This window comes from Oryctolagus cuniculus, chromosome 16 (assembly GCF_964237555.1).
Source record: "Oryctolagus cuniculus chromosome 16, mOryCun1.1, whole genome shotgun sequence".
NCBI lineage: Eukaryota > Metazoa > Chordata > Mammalia > Lagomorpha > Leporidae > Oryctolagus > Oryctolagus cuniculus.
Window position 1 is genome coordinate 14,749,260 of NC_091447.1, and position 7,023 is coordinate 14,756,282.

At 56.1% G+C, this 7,023-nt stretch overlaps 1 non-coding gene across 1 annotated transcript; it reads left to right on the forward strand.

Annotated features, from left to right (window-relative positions):
• Positions 1–6,604: 6,604 nt before the first annotated feature.
• Positions 6,605–6,676, forward strand: LOC127492719 (small nucleolar RNA SNORD93). Its single transcript, XR_007922416.1, has one exon. It is a non-coding gene; the product is annotated as a small nucleolar RNA SNORD93 (small nucleolar RNA).
• The last annotated feature ends 347 nt before the right edge of the window (positions 6,677–7,023 follow it).

Below are 7,023 nucleotides of genomic sequence, written 5' to 3' on the forward strand. Positions count from 1 at the left end.
ACCAAAGTGATGGGGCGGGGGGGGGGGGGGGCGGGCAGGCAAAGGAGCGGGCACCGGCAACACCAGGGGTCAGACGATGAGGCCTCGCTTCTAACACGGCCCGCCAGTCTGCTTGGCTGCCACAGCGGAATGTCACAGACTACTGGCTTTGGCGACAGAAAGTTATTTCTCTTGCCATTCTGGAGCTTCAGCGTCCACGGTCAAGGTGATCAGTAGAGATGGTTGCCGCTGAGGTCTCCCTGCCTGGCTTGTGTTCCGCAGCCCCCTTGCTGCATTCCCTCGGGGCCTGCGCTCTGTTCACACATGTGCAGAGAGCCAGGGAGAAGGATCCCAGGGCCTCTTCTTTGTGTAAAAGGAGAACCTGTCCTTCGGATTAGGCACTGCTCTCAGCGCCTGGCTGAACCTCCCTAACAGCCCCAGCTCCTGGTACAGTCAGGCTGGGGGTTAGGACCTCACCACATGTATGTGCGGAATCACAATTCAGCTCGAGATGGATTATGAGTGGAGACCCGGAGGGAACAGACAGTGCAAGACAAAACAAAACCCAGGCAGAAAGGCATTTCAGACAAAGAAACAGCAAGCCCCAAGCTCTGGGGCAGGAATGTTCTCACAGACAGGAAGCCAGAGCAACTGGAGCAAATGAACCAAGGCGAGGCTGGCAGGAGGGAATGGAGTTCACCTACAGCCACATAGGGCCTGGAAGAGATGAGAAGCCACTCCCACGTTCTGCCCAGAGGAGCAGCACGGCCTCACCTGCTTTCAGGCGCTCACTTTGGCCGCTGTGCGGAGAACAGACTGAAGGTACAGAGATGGGAGCAAAGCCCCAGTTAGGAGGAGAGAGGTGGAACCTTGGCGGGGGGTGGCTGAGAAGGGGTGGGCTTCAGGAGTTGGAGGTGGGGCTGCTGGGATTTGCTGATGATGGAGGGTGTGAGGTTAAGAGAAGGAGGGAGGTGTGGGATGCCTCCAAGGCTTTTGCCACCAGGCATCTGAAGAATAAAAGTGCTGCATGTGTATCTCCTCTTGAGAGGCTGGTGCTGGGAAATAAGGCTTTGTGGAGCGAGAAATCAAGAGTTCGGTTCTGGGCCAGGAGATCCGGGAGAGCTGAGGTCCCAGCATGGAGCCGGGGGAGACTCAGCAGTGTAACGGTGGGGAAAATGGCCAGGACGCCAGAGGGGAGAGTGAGGGGGCTCAGACAGGAGATGGAGAAAGTGATGGCTGGTGTTTCCAGGAGCGGGTGAGCACCCTGGGGACTGAGCGGAAGGGGAGCCAAAGTGAAGATCGATCAGTGCCGCCCATCCTTTGATATGGTGGGCCCGTGGAGTCACCATCCTCTGCTGTGTAACAGATCGCCTGCCCCACACTTAGTGGCTTAGAGAAATAAACATACGTTATCTCACAGCTTCTGGAAATTGGGCGTCTGGCTCTGGCTGGGCTCCATGTTTCTGGCTCACGGCTTCTCACAATGGCTGGGGTTGGAGACATCTCACAGAGGAAGGTCTGTTCCCAAGTTGGCTTGTGTGGCTGTGGGCAGGGCTCAGATCCCTGTCAGCTGCAGTGGGGATCAGAACCTGGAGCCTTGATGTCCCTGAGTTTCCAGGATACTCACCTGGGCAAACGCTAATTGCGGAAAGCAGCCATGCGGGTTCATGGAGGCAGATGCAAGCAATAAGCTTCGGTGTGGGCAGACACTTCCTCTCAACTTGAACCCAAGCCAGCAGCTGCTTGGAAGAGAGACCTGTAGGTGGCATACAGTCCAGTGCCCTCAGTGTAAATGCTACACAACTGGGCTGACCATTCAAATCCCAAGTCATGTCTGCTCTTGCTTTGCGTTCTGACTCTGCCCTGCCAACACAAGAGGTGTGCACTAAACACAGACACAGGAGGAAATGGCTGGGCGGATGAACTGATGCAAGCAAACGCTCTCAATCTGTTTCTGGTGTTCTGAGGTTGTGGGAGTCTCAGGTCCTCCTGGGGACAAGGGCCAGGCAACTGTGGGATTTGGGGAGGGTGACACTCGATGGGCCTTCTCCCCCTTCCAGAGGTGAGCTACAGAGTGAAACAGTAAGGAGCTTTAGAACTGCTCAGTTCCGTCTTCAGAGCTGAGGTCCTCCTACCCCCATCCAGTCTAGACCTTGGGTCACCACCACCGCACACTGGTGCCAGGGCAGCAAAGGGAGAAAAGGAGGGGGAATCCTCACAGCTGCCAGCCTTTGAGTTGATTTGCTCTTCTAGAACAAAGGGAACTGAGAAGGAGGAGCCGCTGGATGGCACCTGCGGGAACACAGGTGGGCGCCATGAGTAGATCGGGTTCAGGCTACTGCAGGGCTAACGAGGACTGGTGATTTTCATTCTGCTTGCCCCATCAGAACAGCCCCAAGGGAGAGGAAGCGAGGCGACCATGCCTGCTTGATGGTACAAGGAGCAGAGTTAACCCTGAATGACTTCTGGTGGGGAGGGGGTCTCTTAGCTCGCTGTGTCCCCCAGCAGCACAGCCACTTCCCACTGAGATCAGGGAACGGGCAGAGAATGGGGACCCCCATGACTGGGTCAGTTCACACGTCTCCAAAATTCACGCTGACACAGAGACCTCTTTGAAATTCCTTTCTCCTGTGGAAAGAACAGGGAAAGGATGGGCCAGCAGCCTGGTGTTGTCTGGCAGGAGTTCCTTCACAGAGAAGCACAGCACTTGGGGGAAAGCCCTGCCTCTATCAAGTGGAGAAAGCAGCAGGGATGCGCCCAGGCCTTCCAGGGCCCTGGGCTTCCCCGTCCATGAGTATTTCACGGAATGCGTCAACAGCAGGCCAGGCAGACGCTCAACAAGCGCACACAGCAGCTCCGACAGTGCGTTTGCAATGGACCAAGACCTTGGCCAGGCACTGAGCATACGGGGCAAGTTCACATTCAGGGTGACCCACGAGAAGAGCTGGCCAGCACCCCATTCAAGCTACTCTGGGGAGGGGGGAATGGTCAACCCCATGGCCCCACGGCCATCTCCTCCTGTACAAACACTCTCTGGGCAACACCCTGAATCCTCAAGACGTAGTGCAGCAGGAGCTTCCGTTCTTGGCAGGATGCTCCAAGGCCACTTCAGTCAGGTGCTGGGTGACCTAGTAAGGTCCCTGGACCCTCGCAACCTACGGTTTCTCTCTAGCCACCTTGGCCCCTTCCACTCTTCCCTCACCTGGGTTTGTAGCTTCCTGCTCATAACCCAGACTCAGCATAGGCACCCCTCCTCCAGGAAGCCTTCCTCAGCAGGCTGAGCTCTGTGACGTGGTGCTGTGCCCTTGGCACTCTGTGTGTGCGACTCTCATGGGGTGATTCCTCATTGACCCTCACACCCCCAGCACCAACCACAGTACCCAACACTGACACCAAATAGGCACTTGGTAAATATTGGTTGCACCGAGTGGGCACTCCAACCAAAATGGTCTTGGATGCTTCACTTCCTAGAGTGTCTCAAATCTCAAAATGCCAGGGACAGGTTAAGGGTCAAAATGACTGTAAGAGTAGGGCTGGGAGCCGGCGCCGCTGCTCAATAGGCTAATCCTCCACCTAGCGGCACCGGCACACTGGGTTCTAGTCCCAGTCAGGGCGCTGGATTCTTTCCTGGTTGCCCCTCTTCCAGGCCAGATCTCTGCTGTGGCCCGGGAAAGCAGTGGAGGATGGCCCAAGTGCTTGGGCCCTGCACCCCATGGGAGACCAGGAGAAGCACCTGGCTCCTGCCATCGGATCAGCGCGGTGCGCAGACCGCAGTGCGCCGGCCGCGGCAGCCATTGGAGGGTGAACTAACGGCAAAAGGAAGACCTTTCTCTCTGTCTCTCTCTCTCACTATCCACTCTGCCTGTCAAATAAATAAATAAATAAATAAAGTTTAAACGAGTTTTTTTTTTTTTTTTTTTTTTAAATAAAGAGTAGGGCTGGGGACTACAGGTCCGGCCAGGGGTACTTCTGTGGCTTGAAGTGGGGTCGCCCGGGACATCCGGCCAAGCCGACTGTAATTCCACAAGCCAGACACCCAGGACTTAATAACACAGAGCGGCTCTGCGGCAACACACGGAAGGAGCAGAGCGTGGCCCTCGCTCTAAGCACGAAGCCCCGGGAGTGCTCCGGGTACCGCACCCTGGGGCGGGAGGCTGCGGCCGGCAGGGGGCGCGCGCGGGCCCCCGGGCGCGGTAGGTGGCGCGCGGGGCGGAGCAGGGCGCGGGAGTTGTCGGCCCGGCCCCTTTTAAACTTGGCCTTCCTGCTGCCAGCCCCTTTCGCCCACAGCGCGCTGCTCGGTAAGTGGCCCTGGCCTGCGCTCGCCACGCTGCCTCGGGCTCTCCGCGGCCCTTCCGGGGCTCCAGCCCTGCCCTCTGCTGGGACCCGGCTTCGTCCTCGGCTCGGCGCCCGTGGGGGTCGGGGGGTGAACACCACCCTGGGGGCGCCTTCCAGGAAGACCCCCAGCCACGCGCTCACCAGCAAGAAGCCGCCGCGCTGCGCCGCGCCGCGCCGGCTGCGGTCTACACCCGCCTCCAGCTCCCTTTGCAAGAAAAGTTTCAACTTAGAGAATCCGACCCGGGGCGGAGGCGCAGAGCGCGGGACGGTCCTGGGTGGTGGCGCCCCCCGGAGCCCCCCGCCCGGTGACTTGGTGGCCCGGACACGGCCCATTTAGGACGCGGGTGAGATTAGGACACCGAGGGAGCCGAGGGACCCCTGGGTGGGCGACGCCACCGCTGCGCTGGGGCCCTTATGCGTCCGGGTGCGCGCCTGGCTCAGCCTCTCCCGGCTGCCAGGGCCTCGTGGCTGCGCGGGCGGCCCCCAGGGGAAGGGGATCCGAGCCAGTGGCTTCTGGCTTGGAGAGGACATTGGATGCCTCACTGTGTCCACCAGAAAGCACCCAAGGCTGCCCTGGAGAAACTGTCTCCAGGAAGAATTCCTAAGCCAGGGCCCAGCGCTCTTCTTTGGTGACGACCTACATGTTTTAAAAGGGGGGTTTGAAATTGATTTGAAAAGCACAGAGGCAGATCTATGCGCTGGTTCACAGCAGCAGCCTGGGCTGGTCCAGGCTGAAGCCAGGAGCCTGGAAGTCCATCGGAGTCTCCCAGGTTGGGGGGTGGGGGAGGGCAAGGCCTGGAGCTGTCACCTGCCGCCTCCCGGGCTGCACGTTGGCCGGCGTCCTGACCACGTGTGGACATTGCCCCTACATTTAGATCTGAGTGAATGAAAGAAGTAATCATCTTAGTAATTCTCCAAGTTACTGTTACTGTTGAAAGCTGAGGCTTGTGGTTGCAAGTTTTCCTGGTGAAAATTCTTTGGTGGTTAGGAAGCTGAAAGAGACAGGATTTTTGAAAAAAAAAATTTTTTTTTAAGATTTATTTTATGGCCGGCGGCATGGCTCACTAGGCTAATCCTCTGCCTGCGGCACCGGCACCCTGGGTTCTAGTCCCGGTTGCTCCTCTTCCAGTCCAGCTCTCTGCTGTGGCCTGGGAAGGCAGTGGAGGATGGCCCAAGTGCTTGGGCCCTGCACCCGCATGGGAGAACCAGGAGGAAGCACCTGGCTCCTGGCTTCGGATCGGCACAGTGCGCTGGCTGTAGCGGCCATTTGGAGGGTGAACAAACGGAAGGAAGACCTTTCTCTCTGTCTCACTAACTCTGCCTGTCAAAAAATAAATTAATTAATTAAAAAAAGATTTATTTTATTTATTTGAAAGAATTACAGTACAGAGGGAGAGACAGAGAGAGGTCTTCCACTCGCTGGTTCAATGGCCAGAACTGAGCTGATCCAAAGCCAGAAACTTCTTCCTGGTCTCCCACATGGGTGCAGGGTCCCAAGCACTTGGGCCATCTTCTGCTGCTTTCCCAGGTGCATTAGCAGAGAGCTGGACCGGAAGTAGAGTAGCTGAGGCTTGAACCAGTCCCCATACAGAAACGCCGGCCCCAGGGATGTGGATTTTTACAGTGCTTTCAAGGAAGGGGCCCATGTGGGGGCCCAGTGCACTGCCCTAGGCCCTACAAAACCGAAATGACGGGCAGGCCTGATCTTTCTGCTGCTCCTGGTGCTAGGGTTCCTGTGGAGCCGGATGAGACAGGCATGCAAAGACGTGCATGAACCAGTGTGTGCAGGGACTATGAAAACCAAGCACTTGCCCAGACAGAAACTTCTCAAGTAAACAAGTTTCTGGCTTCCTTGATTCCTTCCTTCCTTTCTCTCTCTCTCTTTCTCTCTTTCTCCCTCCCTCCCTCCCTCCCTCCCTTCCTTCCTTTGTAAATACTGTTGCCAACAATGTTGCTACTATTCCATGCCAATGGCAACAAAGACATGAGGTGACACAAAAACGGACCACCTGAGTGTAGAAAGGTAATTCAGTGTCTGGAAACTTGGAGAATATAGCTTTGTACAGTTGCATTCCATTTTACCACTTTATCTGTTCATCAGAGGTAGCTAGTAGATGTCTCTGGTAAAGACCAGGGACACACAAAGCTGTGCATGATGTTCTCAAGCAGACACTTGTCCCTTTCTTACTAGGTTCAACGGAGTTCGGAGTTCGAGAGGCTGATGCACATAAGGTAGGGACCAAAGGGGGAGAACTTGGCTGGCCTGGCGTTAATAGTGAAATCGAACTCTTGGCCAAGGATGAGAACTCTAACCTGATTGAATACTTCTGCGCTGATGGGTTAAAGGATTTACCTGAGGCCAAGGTCACGCGGCTCCAATGTGCTAAATGTGTCCGGGCTCCCCATGCTCCCCATACTCGGGGCTGGTGGGGGAGAGGGTAGGGGAGAGAAGCCTTTAAAAATACTTCACTAGACCAAGAGAAAGATGAGATTTTGGATAAGAGACCCAGACACTTGAAGGTCTTCTATCCACAAACACAGCTGAGCCAGCAGTGGGTGGGACATTGGGATTCTGTTTTTTCTGCAGTTTTTGTAAACATAATCTCAATACCACTCTTTCCTTTCTTAGTAATTGCTGATCCTATTGCCTGCTGTGATCTCTTACAGGTCTGGTGCTGGAAAGAACAGGTGAGACTTCTGAGGAGTGAT